Source organism: Capra hircus, chromosome 9, assembly GCF_001704415.2.
Source record: "Capra hircus breed San Clemente chromosome 9, ASM170441v1, whole genome shotgun sequence".
Lineage (NCBI taxonomy): Eukaryota > Metazoa > Chordata > Mammalia > Artiodactyla > Bovidae > Capra > Capra hircus.
This window is the reverse complement of record NC_030816.1, coordinates 56,535,801-56,555,481: the sequence shown is the minus strand read 5'-3', so window position 1 is coordinate 56,555,481 and position 19,681 is coordinate 56,535,801. Positions and strand designations below refer to the sequence as shown.

General features: G+C 39.4%; 1 protein-coding gene across 2 annotated transcripts in view; it reads right to left on the bottom strand.

Annotated features, from left to right (window-relative positions):
* The window catches only part of AKAP7 (A-kinase anchoring protein 7), a 125,528-nt gene that overhangs the window by 57,231 nt on the left and 48,616 nt on the right, over window positions 1–19,681 (bottom strand). The gene's annotated exons all lie outside the window — the stretch shown is intronic.

The following is a 19,681-nucleotide window of genomic DNA, read 5'->3' as shown; positions in this document are numbered from 1 at the left end:
GAGAAATGGGAGAATTTTTCAGTGACATGGAACCTAACATTTTATAGTGTGTAGAACGTAACATTTGCATCCATTTTAATAAATGGATGTAATTTTTAAACTCCTTATGTAAGATTCATCTGAAAGACAATTAAAGGCTATTCAAATTGGAGTCAATAGGTCTTCCAAGTTTTTCTCCACCTGCCCCTCCTGATTCTGTGTGCTTTCATAGCAGAAATAGGGCTTGTTGCCAAAAAATTAGTAACTTGGTAGTTCCCCCAAACATGGGAAAGAATGTCTCCCTCTCCCCTTACTATACATGGTCCTATGCCTGCCTCATAGTCCCAAAACACAGTCATTGAGATGAAGATACAGTACTTTACAGGGCAAGTTTACTAGCTGGCCATGTGCAAACTTTTCCTTTTAATGTATATATATACATTTACATTGCCCTGGAAATACCTGTCATTTCTGAAACTCAGAAAATATAAAGAATATAGAAAAAAAAAGAAAATGAAAAATCATTTATGACCCTGTTATTTATATATTAATAAAATACATTAACCCTGTGATATATATATTCTTCAAGTCTTTCTCTATGCATGTATGTTATTTTCAAATTATACTTACATAAATCTTACTAAAGTATAATTAGAATATGTACTTTTCCTTTTTATTCACAAAAATCACAAAAAAATTTTAAATGCAGAAAGAAAACAAATTAAAACACACCAAACTACTACTAAAATTTTATGTATTTTATTTTTCCTATGCATGAGTTGTACCATGAGTATTATCTGATAATCAGCTTTTTTCAGTTAATATGTTAAATTGATAAGTAATAAATAAATGTGAAAAATATTTTTATATTTTCATAGTATTCCATTAGATGGAGATATAATTTATTCACTCAATTCTTTATTGTTGAACATGTTGGGGAGTTAAGATCCTACATGCCTCAGCCAAAAAAAAAAATATATATATATATACATATATACATATATATATATATACATATACATATAACATGTTTTTGTTGAGCTATGTGTTTCAACTGAGCTCCTGATCTTTCCTAACCACTTCAGTCAGACTTCCCCACCTCAGTTAACAGCAACCATGTTCGACTTGATCAGGCTGAAAACCTTGGGGTCATCCTTGATTCTCCTCTTTCCCTTAGCCCTACTTCCAATCATATCGCGTTGGCTCTACCTTTAAAACACACCCAGTTCTTACCACTCCCCTGCCACCTCTGTCCAAGCACTTCTGTTTCTTTCACCTCAATTACCCCAAGAGCTTCCTAACTGTTTTCTCTTTGGAAGTCAAACTGATCCTATGAAAACATACACCCAGATCATGTCATCCTCTGCTCAAAATCCTCCAAAAGGTCTCCATTTTTCTCAGAGGAGCCAAACCGCCCCAAACAGCCTGCAGGGTCCTGATCTGCTGTCTCTGGACCTCATGGGCCTCGTGTCCACCACTCTCGCCTTCATCCCTCAGCAGCCTCCCCAGCCTCCTCGCTCTTCTGTGAACAAGCCAGGCAGAACCCACCTCACAGTCCCTGTGCTGCCTGTCCCCACCTCCTGAAACGCTCCTCCCCCAGATATCTTCATCGTCCAGCCTCATCTCCTTTAGTTCTCTGCTCAAATATTACTTTCTTAATAGGGCTTCACTTATTACCTTTTTATATAAAAAGATACCTAAGAATTGATGCTTTTGAATTGTGGTGCAAGAGAAGATTCTTGAGACCCCCTTGGATAGCAAGGAGATCAAACCAGTCAATCTTAAGAGAAATCAACCCTGAATGCTCAATGGAAGGACTAATGCTGTAGCTGAAGTTCCAATACTTTGGCCACCCGATACAAACAGATGATTCACTGGAAAAGACCCTGATGCTGGGAAGGATTGAAGGCAAAAGGAGAAGAGGGCAGCAGAGGATGAGATGGTTGGATAGTATCACCGATTCAACAGACATGAACTTGCGCAAACTCCAGGAGATAATGAGGGACAGGGAGGCCTAGTGGGCTGCAGTCCATAGGGTTGTAAAGAGTCAGATACAACTTAGCAACTGAACAATAGGGCTTCACTTAACCATGCCATCCCTCCTCCCCAAGCAGTCCTCCCAAATCCTTTCTCTTTTTCTCCCCCTGTACATACTTATGTTTCTCCATAGCACTTACCATCTTCTAACATATTATGTAGTTCATGTTTATGTCACTGTCTGTCTTTCGCTGTCTTTCTCCATTAGAATAGGAGCTCCACACAAGGATTTTTGTCTGATTTTTATTCTCTGAAATATCCTCAGTCCCTTATAGCTTATGGGCTTCCCTAATAGCTTAGTCGGTAAAGAATCTGCCTGCAATGCAGGAGACCCGGGTTCAGTTCCTGGGTTGGGAAGATCCCCTGGAGAATGAAATAGCAACCCACTCCAGTATACTTGCCTGGAGAATCCCATGGATAGAGGAGCCTGGCAGGCTACACAGTCCATGGGGTTGCAAGAGTCAGACATGACTTAGCGACTAAACTACCACCACCATCCTCAGTCCCTAGAACAGTGCTTGACATGAAGCAGGGCTCAATAAATAACTGTCACAAGTGCAAAGGAGGATAGTTGACAACATCAAATGCTGTTCATTCATAGTTCAGCAAGAAAGAAAATGAATGGATTTCTTTTGATTTGGTGAGCAGCAGTCCACGAGGGACAGCAGAGCCTAATGCGGAGGGTCAGTTAGTGCATGAGCGCACGTCCCTGCTTGGCCACTTCTCAGCCATGTGGCTTCATTCCAGTTTCTTTATCCGTAAAATGAGGCTGACAATAATACCTGCCTCTAAGTGCTCATATGCACTGAATGAGTCAATTTATAAAAGTGCTGAAAACAGTGAAATATGGTAAATGTTATAATATATCACCTATCTATATGATATATATGATATATAGACAGATATAGATAGATATATAGATATATCATATATCCATATATGACATACAATATATCTATAATATATTATAGATAATTATTATTAGTAAGACTACTGAAAATCATAGGTAAGATCTCAGGGGGGAAAAGTTCTGAGTAAATGGAAACTGACCATCTTATTTCCCTTTCAAATGCTTTTTCATTTGTGTGTGTTTGTTGTGTGGGGATGGGCTGGGGAAACGGTGTCATTCATTCCCTTTGAACAGATAAAAGATTAGTGATAACTTAGCAGAAAAATTAAGACCTTCAGTTTTCAAGATACCATTGCCAGCATTGTATGGCCACTATAATCTGTATTTCAGTTTTGTAAGATGTCACTGTTTTTTTAAAAAAATAAGGAATAAAGGAAATATAAAAGCTACCCTAATCTGTTAGGCTAATTAATTTAATTTTAGCAAAAAGTAAGTACCAACTGTTTTGCAAGAATTCTCCACAGATGACTTCCAACATGAATCTTAAGAAGCTATTTTTTACTAGAGAGTGAAATGAACTTAGTTCTTTAACCCATAACTTACAGAGAGAGCTGTGGTTCAAAGAGGCAGGAGACCTTAGGAGGCACTAAAAGTTATATGCTCTGATCAGAAAACATCTTCAATAATAAAAGTATCCAGAATAGCTTTGTCGGTTTTATAATATTAGCATGGTACTTATTCTCCAGGGAATTTTTGTTTGACAATATATTTTGTAGGACTTTTTTAAGGCTCTTTTGTCCCCTGGAAATATATTTCTTTTCTAGTAAAATCTATGTGAATTAGTCTGACTATCCAACGGCAGCAGGTGGTATTTCTCCTTCATAATAAGGAAAGGACTTCCAATCAAAGAAAATAAACAAGTACATCAAAATTGGGTATCTATAGAGTAAGACTAAGCAGCCTCTAATTTTCCAAATGGATCCAGAGGGTTCTCAAACTAGTACCAGAGACATCAGACTGCAAAGCTATATTTTAAAGCTAAAAACGATGGTTTTCAGGTTTTAGACCACAAATTAGTCTTTGCTTCCCTTCTTCATAGCCCAGACCCTTTCCAAGGTACCTCATCATTTTAAAGAAAAGATGGAAGTTTAACATGTTGTTGTTGTTGAGTCTTTAAGTCACGCTAGACTCTTTGTGACCCCATGGATTGTAGCCCACCAAGATCCTCTGTCCATGGGACCTCCCAGGCAAGAATATTGGAGTGGGTTGCCATTTCCTTCTTCAGGGGATCTTCCCCACCCAGAGATCGAACTCAGGTCTCCTGCATTACAGGCGGATTCTTTACCATCTGAGCCACCAGGGAAGCCCATAACATATTAGGAAAGCACAAAGAAAAGCCTCAAAAATGGTTAGAGGCAGGAAAATCTGACTTGTAAAGGCTGAGAGAGTTGGGATTCTTTCCAACAACATGTAGGGTATCATCAACAAAACCATGCTAAGGGTGCTGCCTCCTGGAATGCTGAATATGCCTGGTGACTGTCTAGTACTATGCTTGAAAATTATTTTTGCCTTGGACCTAACAGGAACAGGGTGTATTTTTAAGGCTTTGTATTGATAACTGTAACCAATATAACTGACTTATCAATTATACATCATAACACTGAAGGAGAAAATAGGAATTTAAAGACAGAATGTCACACTTTGAAACAATAAATTAGTGGCAAGAAACATCAAACAAAATTTTTTCAAGACTATCTTAATTAATCGTCAGAAATGACTGAAGTTTTACTTCCCTTTGGCCTAGTTTCGGGTATAGTTTAGGGAAAATTATCAATGCTGTTCACAGCCACATGATAATTTCTGATACAGTAGACCATGAAACCCTGAGAAACTTCATTTTCGATTGCTACTTGGTACCCAAACAGCCAATACAGGAAAAATGCCATTGAGAGTGTAAGTATTTTTACAATCATCTGATGGCTGCTTCTGATAATTCATGGGTATTAATTACTCAGAAAGCATTCATCATATCATTTAAATGTTAAATGATGTGCAAAATTTAATATGCACCAAAGAGGATTCAGTCTTACACTCCTAGGCATCCACCTCTATTTTCAATATAGGAAGTAAACAGCCACAAAATAAGAAAATTCATATTAGTTAACAATCTAAATGTGAAAATCATTCAGCTAAGGTTCTGAAAGATAAAATACTTATTATTCAAATTCAGTTTCTACAACAAAGTTATTGTGATCAGAAAAACAGTAGGATGTCAGTCTTGTTAAGAAGGTTAATTTTTTTGTAATAAAAGATAATTTCATATTGTTACTTGTTATCTTATCATAATAATTACAACTCCCATGATGCAAAAATGAGCAGCCTGCATATCAGACCAAAAAAAAAAAAAGTGTCCTTTTGAGGTTAAGTTTGATATTCCTGGAGCTCTGTTATTTTCCAATAGTTTATTTCTGTTACCCAGCAGCTCTGAAAGTAATGCATGTTTTCTGTGATAATGGCATGAAATCAAAATTCAAGATGCAAATTAAGACCCAATCCAAACTGGCCTGTCATTTTAGGCATCAGCTGATAAAAGAATGATAATCTTTTATGTTCATTTTCATAAGTGATAAGAAGTTAGAGGCAGGAAATGATACCAGTTAGAATGATGTGATACCAGTGATACCAGTTAGAAAACTAAAATTTTTAAGTGGGTTTTCAGTGACTTTCTGTTTCCCAGAGAGCCCACACATTTTCTTTTTTTAAATATTTATTCATTTCTCTATTTATTTTGCTGTGCCAAATTTTAGTTGCAGCATGCAGGTTCTAGCTCCCTGGCCAGGAATTGGAAACATGGAGTCTCAGCCACTGGACCATCAGGGAAAGCCCTTAAAATTATTCCTAATGATCACTATTCCTAGTGAAAAGTTACATACTGGTGATTCAAAGATATAAAAAGAATCTCTATCCACAAGGGGCTTCCCTGGAGCAAATCTTACTTTACAATTTTTAATGACTCTGTCTCTTGGCAAAACTGCATTTTTCACTTATTTGTACTGTTTTGCTTCCATCTTTCCCCGGATACAGACACTTGACGACCTCCTTGTCGGCTATAGTCTTTCCCTTAGCCCCTCTCAGTGGGGAAAATGGAGGCCCCTCCCATTCAGGCTCAGTCCATCCAAGCCTGTTCATGACAGGGACGGAAAGACATGAGGAGTCTCCACCACATAGCCAGTGTGTTCTCAAATAGCATGGTGGTTTCAGATCCAGTGCCTAGCATCCCTGGCTGAGAACTGCCTTGCAGCTTTCCCATCTCCTCCTCCTGCTGCACTCAGCCAGCCTGTCAGCCTGGGCTGTGCCTGGACCCTCTGTCTAGCAATGCCTATTTCCTACCTGGGTGGGGCCCTAACACTCTGCCTCAGGCATGTCAGTAACTTGAGAGATGAAAAAGTTAACGAGTGATGGGAAATAGAAAAAACAGTTCTACTTTGCTCATTGTTCTGTACCAATCTGAAAAAAAAACGATGCTTTCTACCATCAGTTTAACAATACTAGAAAATACTTCCATAGTATTTACTATGTACAGGCACTACTCTAAGAACTTATTAGCTTATTTAATAACTGCAATAACCCTCTGAGACTAGTACCATTATTATCCCCTGATAAGGAAATTGATTCACAGAGAAATCAGGTCACTTACTGATGGACACACAGCTAGTAAGAGGGAGAGCTTGGATTCAGATTCAGGGTAAGTGGAGAACACAAATAAATTGAAAAAGAACAGAATGATAACATTCAAGCTCTTTCACTACTGACAAGATTAAAATTCTAAGAATACTAACCATTCTTAAGATACAATCATATATACTATCATTGCTAAAACCAATGTGAAAATTGCTTTGAGAATTTCTAGCATCTGAAACACCTACATTTAACATGCTGCATTAGTATTAATAAAGACAGTGATAATTATACATCCATAGTAAATCAGTTTTATAAAGGTAGACGGCAAAGAGTTCGTAATGTTACTTACACACAGTAAAAATTATCCAAAGTATCCAGACTCTAAGAAGAATCCTTCTACTGCTAACATGCAAATAATCAACTAAAACACTGTCAGAGATTATCTGCATTTTTTAAACTAGCTGTTTATTGGAGCATCCAGTATTTCTCAGTTCTTCTTTTTAAGTTACTTAATGCTGGAGCATCTATGCATCTCATCATGAGGCTTTTCAGAGAGGTCATCCCCTTAATCCCTCTATTTATATACTTGCATTTAGCACTACTGCTTTGTTTAATCTTGAGGCTTTAGAGAAAGAAAAAGTAGAAACTCTTTACCCCAGCATTATATCTAACATTTACAATATTGCACCTTTCAGCAAGTAATAAGTAGAAACAAAGCTGCCAGAGCTATGTTTTGAATCTATTGTTGACACCTCCTTCTCACTGTCCTAACACTGAGACGAGATGGATGATCCTTGGGGGTATCAAGTGGCAAGGAAAGCTGTCACAGAGAAGAGGTGATAGACAACTCCCAGTAAAACAAGCCACTTCACAAAAAGCACCAAGAGAATATGCTGCATTGCTTCATGGTATTGTTTTTATGAGTTGCTGGAATCAAAAAGATCAGAGGCAGAAACACGAATTTGGTTGCAGTTAGCCCATTCATACTGACTATGAATGACATGTTAACCGGCAAAGAACGTGTTGAGGGTACCCAGGGAAGTTCTCAAAGTCACTGACTCAATGCAAAAGCACAGGGACGTTACAATACCTTTATTTACAACACACACTGCTCCCTTCTAGGCTCATTCTTTGTCTACTTAGAAAACCTCAATTCCTCCTCAAGATTTCTCAAGTAGAGCATAAGAAATCATATGCTGTTTGGCCATATAACTATTTCTGATATTTGCATGTGGCTTTTCTCATTTCTCATATGGAAAACTAAGCAGTGGCCACAGGATTGGAAAAGGTCAGTTTTCATTCCAATGCCAAAGAATGTTCAAACTACCACACAACTGCACTCATCTCACACGCTAGCAAAGTAATGCTCAAAATTCTCCAAGCCAGGCTTCAACAGTACATGAATCGTGAACTTCCAGATGGTCAAGCTAGATTTAGAAAAGGCAGAGGAACCAGAGATCAAATTGCCAACATCTGTTGGATCATCAAAAAAACACAGGCATTCCAGAAAAACATTTACTTCTGCTTTAGTGATTATGTCAAAGTCTTTGACTGTGTGGATCACAACAAACTGTGGAACATTCTTAAAGAGATGGGAATACCAGACCACCTTACCTGCCTCCTGAGAAATCTGTATGCAGGTCAAGAAGCAACAGTTAGAAATGGACATGGAACAACAGACTGGTTCCAAATATGTCAAGGCTGTCAAGGCTGTATATTGTCACCCTGCTTATTTAACTTATATGCAGAGTACATCATGAGAAATGCTGGGCTGGATGAAGCACAGCTGGAATCAAGATTACCAGGAGAAATATCAATAACCTCAGATATGCACATGATACCATCCTTATGGCAGAAAGCAAAGAACTACAGAGCTTCTTGATGAAAGTGAAAGAGGAGAGTGAAAAAGTTGGCTTAAAGCTCAACATTCAGAAACCTAATATCATGCCATCCGGCCCCATCACTACATGGCAAACAGATGAGGAAACAATGAAAACAGTGACAGACTTTTTTTGAGGGGGGCTCCAAAATCAATGCAGATAGTGACTGCAGCCATGAAATTAAAAGATGCTTGCTCCTTGGAAGAAAGCTATGACCAGCCTACACAGCATATTAAAAAGCAGAGACATTACTTTGCCAACAAAGGTCCGTCTAGTCTAAGCTATGGTTTTTCCAGTAGTCATGTATGGATGTGAGAGTTGGACTATAAAGAAAGCTGAGCGCTGAAGAACTGATGCTTTTGAACTATGGTGTTGGAAAAGACTCTTCAGAGTCCCTTGGACTGCAAGGAGATCCAACCAGTCCATCCTAAAGGAAATCAGTCCTGAATATTCATTGGAAGGACTGATGCTGAAGCTGAAACTCCAATACTTTGCCTACCTAATGGGAAGAACTGAATCATTGGAAAAGACCCTGACGCTGGGAAAGATCGAAAGCAGGAGGAGAAGGGGACAACAGAGGATGAGATGGTTGGATGGCTTCACTGACTCTACGGACATGAGTTTGAGTAAGCTCCGGGAGTTGGTGTTGGACAGGGAAGCCTGACATACTGCAGTCCATGGGGTTGCAAAGAGTCAGACACGACAGAGTGACTGAACTGAACTTTTTCATTTCAATGAAGCAGAGACCCATAACTAAGGCATCTAGGAATGCTCCCTAGACAGCCCAATCTCAGCTGGAACCTCAACTCCCCTTGATCAAAATCCAGCTGTGTTCTTGGCTCAGTGCAGCCTAGGGTTACTCAAGTGTAAACAAGTTATATCCTACTCCTCCTAATCACATCTGTTTTCCTAATATTTTACTCTTTGGAGCAAATAATAACATGTTCTCCTGAATTTACCAATGTAACCACTTATTTCTATAAACTAAAGATAAAACATAAAATATCCCATCACCAAATTTCTCCCCAAATACAAACTATAAACTTATAACTCAATTTAAGATGTTTTTGTTCTTCATTGCAATAGCCTTCCATTTAATCAACAATTCTCTCAACATTAAGTAAGTAAGTATCAGCAAGTCACTGGTGCAAGAAATTCTCAGGATCTTAACAATGAAAGATAACAGTTAACTGTTCTGCAAAAGCTCATTCAGAAATAAGTTCATGAAAAATCCTAATGAATAATTTTAACTTGTCTTGTAACACTGGCCTATATACTGCAACATACTTATATTTTGGTTGAATGTGTTCTGCTTTTATAGCCTAGAGATCAGAAGTATGGAATCATTCATATAAACTGAATGTATTATCCACAGACAGAATTTTAGACCAAACTATAGCCTCAGTTCCAACCTAAATGAGAACTGAAAACCTAGACAATGTAGCAGGGATTATATATACACTAGCAAAATCTTTTACATGCATCCATAGACATTACTGATGCTCAGTAAGATTGAAGGTGGGAGGAGAAGGGGACAACAGAGGGTGAGATGTTTGGATGGCAACACAGACTCAATGGACATGAGTTTTGGTAAACTCTGGGAATTCGTGATGGACAGGGAGGCCTGGCATGCTGCAGTCCATGGGGGTCACAGAGTCGGACACGACTGAGTGACTGAACTGAACTGATAAACATCACTTGGCTTAAAACTCAACATTCAGAAACCTAATATCATGGCATCTGGTCCCATCCCTTCATGGCAAATAGATGAGGAAACAATGGAAACAGTGAGAGACTTTATTTTGGGGGGCTCCAAAATCATTGCAGATGGTGACTGCAGCCATGAAATTAAAAGATGCTTGCTGCTTGGAAGAAAAGCTATGACAAACCTAGACAACATATTAAAAAGCAGAGACATTACTTTTCCAACAAAGGTCCATCTAACCAAAGCTATGGTTTTTCCAGTAGTCATGTATGGATGTGAGAATTGGACTATAAAGAAAACTAAGCATCGAAGAATTGATGCTTTTGAACTGTGGTGTTGGAAGACTCCTGAGAGTCCCTTGGACTGCAAGGAGATCCAACAAGTCCACCCTAAAGGCAATTAGTCCTGAATATTCATTGGAAGGACTGATGCTGAAGCTGAAACTCCAATACTTTGGCCACCTGATGGGAAGAACTGACTCACTGGAAAAGACCCTGATGCTGGGAAAGATTGAAGGCAGGAGGTGAAGAGGATGACAGAGGATGAGATGGTTGGATGGCATCACCAACTCTATGGACATGAGTTTGAGGATGCTCCGGGAGATGATGATGGAAAGGGGAGCCTGGCTGATAGTTTGCTGATAGTTAGGATGATAGTTTGCCAAAGATCACAAACACTGGAATATTCCACTTGCTTTTCTGCTCTACCCAGTACGTTCATCACCCAGGAAACCTAGACCAGCCAAACCTGACACCATTCCCTGCATGTAGACCTCATCCCCACTGTGTACAATTTAAGCACATGCCTGTAGGGATATACTTGGTAGAAAGTTACAATCTGTTGGGAAATATGTTTCACATGATTTTCGTATCCACTCAGCTAATTACCAGGAGACTACTGCCCCCATCTGGTTCCTCTGAATTAAGCTCTAGAAATATCTGCACTGGAAATTCAAGAGCACAAGCTGCTGTTTACGATTCCGTGATTATCAGGATAGGTCAGGGAGGACAAGGAGCACGATGGAATCCAAAGGGACCAAGTCATGAAAACAGGATGGAGTATGAAGGTGGGGGCGGAGGGATGCTGCTAAAGGTCCAGGACCACTAGAGAAAGTCACAGAACATTCTCCCAGGTAATGGCTGATTAGGATCCCACAGCTGTGCTGGAGACCAAAGTGAAACCACTCTGAATGAAATGTTCTGCTCTAAATAAAGTTATGTAACAAATCAGAATCAAATTCAGTTGTAGAGAAGGCTGTCGCCAAGGAAGGAAGAAAAGTACCTTCACACACTGGCCATCAGCTTGAGGTCAACGTAAAGACACAGACGTACTTAAAAAGCCTTAAAGATGGGTCTCCAAAACGGTGTCATAGAGTTTATTAACAATTAAAAACGTTGGACTTCCCTGGTGGTACAGTGGATGGAAATCTGCCTGCCAATACAGGGGACGTGGTTTCAATGGCTGGTCCAGGAAGACTCCACATGCCGCGGAGCAACTAAGCCTATGCACAAAACCTGCTGAGACTCTGTGCTGCAACTACTGAAGCCCATGCATTGAGAGCCCGTGGTCTGAAACCAGAGAAGCCACGGCAACGAGGAGCCTGCATACTCCAGCTAAACAGGAGCCCTGCCTTCCACACCCAGAGAAAGCCCATGAAAGGAAGGCCCAGCGCAACCAAAAATACAATAAATAATAAATATACAAAATGGGGATATAGATGACACAAGCTAGATTTGTTAAGTCTTTAACTATAGATAACATGAATTTTTGCCCTTGCAAAGAGAAAACAACAATATTATTCATCTTTAATTTATACAGCTGGAAGAATCGAGTTGGAAGAATTGATCAATTTAGTATTATTCTATTTTTGAGGTACCTTTCCTTGGCAGAATATGGTTCTAATAAATGGTCAAAGTAAATCCTTTCATATTTAGGATTGGAAATAAAATTCCAGTGTAAAATAGTTTAGGCATCATCTAAAACTAGTTATACTTCTAGCTAAATGGGGCTCTCAAGAAAAATACAGCTTTACCTTTTTTTATTATGCAGTCAATTATATTTAACAAGAGGTGACTGGCCACTAGAGTTTGACCACTCTGCAGTGGTAGAGAAAAATCTTATTATCATTCAAATAATCTTAGCTTGATTTGCTTTTATGTGACTATTCAGGTGGGTTAGCAATTGGCTGTTACCTATTAAACAAGCTAATTTTACATCAACACCATTTTGGAATAAAGTTTACATTTTCTTGATCATATGATCCATTTTGCCTTTAACCATAAATAATCAACCCTCTATAGGGCTTGCCAGCTTCATATAAGATCATTATGCTCCATTCTGTCCTTGACTAGAAAAACGAAAACAACAGAGGAAAACGTCTAAAAATGACTTGAGAAAAATGTTTCCCATTACTAACAGTAATAGTTGAGATAGAGGGAACATTCATATTTTAATACAGTTAAGAGAGTTCCAGAAAAACATCTATTTCTGCTTTATTGACTATGCCAAAGCCTTTGACTGTGTGGATCACAAGAAACTGTGGAAAATTCTGAAAGAGATGGGAATACCAGACCACCTGACCTGCCTCTTGAGAAATTTATATGCAGGTCAGGAAGCAACAGTTAGAACGGAACATGGAACAACAGACTGGTTCCAAATAGGGAAAGGAGTACATCAAGGCTGTATATTGTCACCTTGCTTATTTAACTTCTATGCAGAGTACATCATGAGAAACGCAGGGCTGGATGAAGCACAAGCTGGAATCAAGATTGCTGGGAGAAATATCAATAACCTCAGATATGCAGATGACACCACCCTTGTGGCAGAAAGTGAAGAAGAACTGAAGAGCCTCTTGATGAAAGTGAAAGAGGAGAGTGAAAAAGTTGGCTTAAAGCTCAGCATTCAGAAAACGAAGATCATGGCATCTGGTCCCATCCCTTCATGGCAAATAGATGGGGAAACGGTGGAAACAGTGGCTGACTTTATTTTTCTGGGCTTCAAAATCACTGCAGATGGTGATTGCAGCCATGAAATTAAAAGACACTTACTCCTGGAAGGAAAGTTATGACCAGCCTAGACAGAGACATTACTTTGTCAACAAAGGTCCATCTAGTCAAGGCTATGGTTTTTCCAGTGGTCATATATGGATGGGCTGCCCAGGTGGCCCAGAGGTTAAAGTGTCTGCCTCCAATGTGGGAGACCCGGGTTCGATCCCTGGGTCGGGAAGATCCCCTGGAGAAAGAAATGGTAACCCACTCCAGTATTCTTGCCTGGAGAATCCCATGGACAGAGGAGCCTGGCGGGCTACAGTCCACGAGGTCGCAAAGAGTCAGACATGACTGAGCGACTTCACTTCACTTCACTTCTTCACTTCATGTATGGATGTGAGAGTTGGATCATAAAGAAAGCTGAGTGCAGGAGAATTGATACTTTTGAACTGTGGTGTTAGAGAAGACTGTTGAGAGTCCCTTGGACTGCAAGGAGATCCAACCAGTCCATCCTAAAGGAGATCAAGTCCTGGATGTTCACTGGAAGCACTGGTGTTAAAGCTGAAACTCCAATACTTTGGCCACCTGATGCAAAGAGCTGACTCATTTGAAAAAACCCTGATGCTGGGAAAGATTGAGGGCAGGAGGAGAAGGGGACAACAGAGGGTTAGATGGTTGGATGACATCACCAACTCAATGGACATGGGTTTGGGTGGACTCTGGGATTAGGTGATGGACAGGGAGGCCTGGCGTACTGCAGTTCCTGGGGTCGCAAAGAGGACACGGGGACACGACTGAGTGACTGGACTGAACTGAAGGCAAACCCATGCAACTCTAATTACCTCAAATACTTCATTATTGCATCTTTTAATCCTAGCTCTAAAACTCTGGGGTTTGTTTAATGGCATTTAAATCAGAATCTTGCCTTGGGATACAAATGCTAGACAGTAAGTAAACTGGCCACTGAATCTGTATGTTTGAAAAAAAGGTATCATTTAAGCCGGAATGATCAACACCAGCATTGCCTAAACGATGTGCTACAACATGGGAGATGAAAAAAAGGCCACTCTTATCAAGTACATTTAGGAAACGATGCTCAGGTAGGATGTATAATGTTCAAAATATTCACTGCCCTTCTTGTGACGTCCTTTGCTGCAAGTGGGTTATATATCCTGCTCCACTGAACCCGGAGAGTACCATGTGACCTTCTTTGGCCAATAAGACGTGAAAAGGAATGACGTTCTAATCACTTCTTAGCAGAAACTTTCAGCTGTTTATCACCATCTCTCTCTCCTTCAGTCAAAGGCCAGTGAAGTCCTAAATGTAAGCTGCTAAACCAAGGTCATGAATAAAGACAGTGCAGAACAGAGCCACAGATGACCCAGAGGCAAAAAATTAAACTTTTGTTGTTGGAAGTTCTTAAGATTCACAGTAAACATTCACGTCTCGGAGATCCTAAGAAATCCTGAAATAAAGACTCAGATTAACTTTAACCCATCACTGCTAACATGCACTTGATCACAGAATCCTTACCTCACATAAAACCCTGAAAGATGTCGTCACAGAAAACTTTCAGGAAATGTCAATGAAAACACCTAACTTCAAATCTCCATTCCACTCTGCACAGACTTAATAATATTAGGTTGACTGGGTCATTCCTTCTAGAGTTTTCAAATTTTTCAAAATCTCTTGACAGAATAAAGGTCAACCAGGAGTCATCTGGTATTCTGACATGAGTCAAATCCCAGAATTCTTCCCTAAAAATAATTTTGCTTTCTGCTTATTATTTCCTATAAATTTCAATGTTCAAAGATGTATAAATTACTGAAAGGTTACAAATGAACATTTAGTGAGTCTACCTTTGAAGACAGCATTTCCAATTTTTAAACAATTAAAAGGCATACTTAGGTTTATCTCAAAACACAGAAACAGACAACTGAACAGCATGAAGCTGAAAAATGCCTTAGAAACAAAACTGAAGTCAGTTGCTATATATAGTGCTCTGACACACAATAGATGACACAGTTGACTAATGGCACCTAGACTCTCAGGAGAAATTACAATTCCATATCACAGTAGATTTCACCACATTTTTAGCTTTAAAAAAATTAAAACAAAAAGAGATATTGTGTTGTGTTTTCATTTATTGATTTTTAACTAAGACAAATCCAAAGAGAATTCCATATTATAGCCTCAGAACTAAGTGCACCTGATAATATGAAAAGAGACTCAAAAACAAAATTTTAAAGCTTAAAAGCTTAAAATTTTTAAGTTGTTAGGCATTGGGAGATTCAGGAATAGGTTACTGAAACAATCTGCTTTAACGTCAGTTCAGTTCAGTTCAGTTGCTCAGTCATGTCCAACTCTTTGCAACCCCAAGGATTGCAGCAACCCAGGCTTTCCTGTCCATCATCCACTCCCAGAGCTGACTCAAACTCATGTCCATCGAGTCAGTGACGCAATCCAACCATCTCATCCTCTGTCATCCCCTTCTCCTCCTGCCTTCAATCCTTCTCACATCAGGGTCTTTTCTAATGAATCAGTACTTCGCATCAGGTAATCAAAGTATCCGAGCTTCAGCTTCAGTATCAATCCTTCTAATTAATATTCAGGACTCATTTCCTTTAGGATGGACTGGTTGGATCTCCTTGCAGTCCAAGGGACTCTCAAGAGTCTTCTCCAACACCACAGTTCAAAAGCATCATTTCTTCAGTGCTCAGCTTTCTTTATGATCCAACTCTCACGTGCATACAGGACCACTGGAAAAACCATAGCTTAGACTAGACGGACCTTTGTTGGCAAAGTAATGTCTCTGCTTTTTAATATGCTAAGTTGGTCATAGCTTTTCTTCCAAGGAGCAAGGGTCTTTTAATTTCATAGTTGCAGTCACCATCTGCAGTGATTCTGGAGCCCAATAAAATAAAGTATCTCACTGTTTCCATTGGTTCCCCATCTATTTGCCAGGAAGGGATGGGACCGGATGCCATGATCTTCCTTTTATGAATGTTGAGTTTTAAGCCAGCTTTTTCATTCTCCTCTTTCACTTTCATCAAGAGGCTCTTCAGTTCCTCTTCGCTTTCTGCCATAAGGGTGGTGTCATCTGCATATCTGAGGTTATTGATATTTCTCCCAGCAATCTTAATTCCAGCTTGTACTTCATCCAGTACAGCATTTCACATCATGTATTCTGCATATAAGTTAAATAAGCAAGGTGACAATATACAGACTTGGCATACTCCTTTCCCAATTTGGAACCAGTCTATTGTTCCATGTCCAGTTCTAACTGTTTCTTCTTGACCTGCATAAAGATTACTCAAGAGGCAGGTAAGGTGGTCTGGTATTCCCATCTCTTTAAGAAATTCCACAGTTTGCTGTGATCCACACAGTCAAAGGTTTTAACATAGTCAATAAAGCAGATGTTTTCTGGAACTCTCTTGCTTTTTCTATGACCCAACAGATGTTGTCAATTTGACCTCTAGTTCCTCTGCCTTTTCTAAATCCACCTTGAACTTCTGAAAGTTCACGGTTCACATACTGTTGAAACCTGGCTTGGAGAATTTTGAGCATTACTTTGCTAGCGTGTGAAATAAGTGCAATTATGCGGTAGTTTGAACATTTTTGGCGTTGCCTTTCTTTGGGATTGGAATGAAAACTGACCTTTTCCAGTCCTGTGGCCACTGCTGAGTTTTCCAAATTTGCTGGCATATTGACTACAGCATTTTCACAGCATCATCTTTTAGGACTTGAAAGAGCTCAGCTGGAATTCTATCGTCTCCAATAGCTTTGTCTGTAGTGATGCTTCCTAAGGCCCACTTGACTTCACATTCCAGGATGTCTGGCTCTAGGTGAGTGATCACACCATCGTGGTTATTTGAGTCATGAAGATTTTTTTTTACAGTTCTGTGTATTCTTACCACCTCTTCTTAATATGTTCTGCTTCTTTTAGGTCCATACCATTTCTGTCCTTTATTGTACCCATCTTTGCGTACAATCCCTTGGTATCTCTAATTTTCTTGAAGAGATCTCTAGTCTTTCCCATTTTATTCTTTTCCTCTTTTTCTTCGCATTGATCACTGAGGAAGGCTTTCTTATTTCTCCTTGCTGTTCTTTGGAACTGTACATTCAGATGGATATATCTTTCCTTTTCTCCTTTGCCTTTTACTTCTATTCTTTTTTCAGCTATTTGTAAGGCCCCCTCAGACAACCATTTTGCCTTTTTGCATTTCTTCTTTTTGGGTATGGTTTTGATCACCACATCCTGTACAATGTTACGAACTTCTATCCATAGTTCTTCAGGCACTCTATATATCAGATCTAATCCCTTGAATCTATTTGTCACTTCCACTGTATATTCATAAGGGATTTGATTTAAGTCATACCTGAATGGTCTAGTGGTTTTCCCCACTTTCTTCAATTTCAGTCTGAATTTGGCAATAAGAAGTTCATGATCTGAGCCACAGTCAGCTCCCAGTCTTGTTTTTGCTAACTGTATAGAGCTTCTCCACCTTTGGCGGCAAAGAATATAATCAATCTGATTTCAGTACTGACCATTTGGTGATGTCTACATATACAGCTATCTCTTGTGTTTTTGGAAAAGGGTGTTTACTATGACCAGTGTGTTCTCCTGGCAAAACTCTGTTAGCTTTTGCCCTGCTTCATTTTGTACTCCAAGGCCAAACTTGGCTGTTACTCCAGGTATCATCTCTTGACTTCCTACTTTTGCATTTCAGTCCCCTATGATGAAAAGGACATCTTTTTTTTGGTGTTAGTTCTAGAAGAGCTTGTAGGTTGTCATAGAACCATTCAACTTCAGCTTCTTCAATATTGGTGGTTGGGGCATAGCCTTGGATTTGTGATATTGAATGGTTTGCCTTGGAAACAAACAGAGATCATTCTGTCATTTTTGAGATTACACCCAAGTACTGCATTTTGGACTCTTTTGTTGGCTATGAGGGCTATTCCATTCCTTTGAAGAGATTCTTGCCCACAGTAGTAGATATAATGGTGATCTGAATTAAATTCACCGATTCCAGTCCATTTTAGTTCACTGATTCCTAAAATGTCGATGTTCACTCTTGCCATCTCCTGTTTGACCATTTCCAATTTACCTTGATTCAAGGACCTGACATTCCAGGTTCCTATGCAATATTGTTCTTTACAGTATTGGACTTTACTTCCATTACCAGTCACAGGATGTGAGTGTTATTTTCACTTTGCTTCAGCTTCTTCATTCTTTCTGGAACTATTTCTCCACTCTTCTCCGGTAGCATATTGGCCATACTGACCTGGGGAGTTAATCTTTCAATGTCATATCTTTTTTGCCTTTTCATACTGTTCACAGGGTTCTCAGGGCAAGAATACTAAAGTGGTTTGCCATTCCCTTCTCCAGTGGACCACATTTTGTCAGCACTGTCCACCATGAGCTGTCCATCTTGGGTGGCTCTACACGGCATGGCTCATAGCTTTATTGAGTTAGACAAGGCTGTGATCCAAGTGATCAGTTATTTTCCTGTTGATGAATATTCAGCAGTTAGTTGCAATTTTGGAGTTCTCACAGGAGAAGATGAGCTCCCATCCTTCTACTCTGCCATCCTGTGAATCAGACTTGCTTTAACTTATACCAAGGATACTTCTAAGACCAGTTTTCATTGGGAATAATAAAAGCCTGCTCTTACCAAAGGCCCCTAAAGTGCCTTCTTTCAGAAAAGAAGACAGCGGCAGTGCAACCTGGCAGGCCCTCTTTTGTTGCGTGCACTCAGAGTCATGTGCAACTTTTACGACCTGATGGACTGTAGTCCACCAGGTTCCTCTCTCCATGGGACTTCCCAGGCAAGAATACTGGAGTGGGTTGCCATGCCCTTCTCCAGGGGATCTTCCCTGCTTTCTCCAACCTCATCATCACAGAGTCCAATCACTACCCCTCTGCCCTTAGCTATGTACATATCAAACTCTACACTCAAAGCAAACCAGTCCAAGTGAAAAAGGGAGCAAACAATTTCAAAGATCATTTCTTTCATTCCAAAGTTCTCTCATTGTCTGACTTTGTGAAAAACTGCTATAAGAAGGGCCAATTAATAACCTATAGCTTTGATAGTTTAAGTGCTATATTAGTAATTTGAAAGAGAAGTCCAGAAAATAATTTATGATTAAAAACAACTGTTCTATTCATGAAAAGATTGTATTTATTTCTTGAGGAATCTGGATCCGCCTTAAGATGCATATTTGATTTGAAACTGGTCCTCTTCTGCCACCAAGTGTTAACAACACTTCTAACAAACCAGTTTCTGCAATGTCAAATCACAGAAACACCAATACAAGGCCACTCAGTGTGAAAAATAAACCCAAAATAAAGTACTGTAAAAAGCACTGACCTAAACAAATAGAGTCTAACCACATGAAACAAACATACTCTGAAGAAATGATACAAACAAGTTGAATTTTAGCTATTTCAGAGACAAAACAACTTAAAGAAGCTTTTCTGAGGCTTCATTCATTTGATTTAAAAAACTACTGTTTGAGAACCCATGGACTGTAGCCTACCAGGCTCCTCCCTCCATGGGAT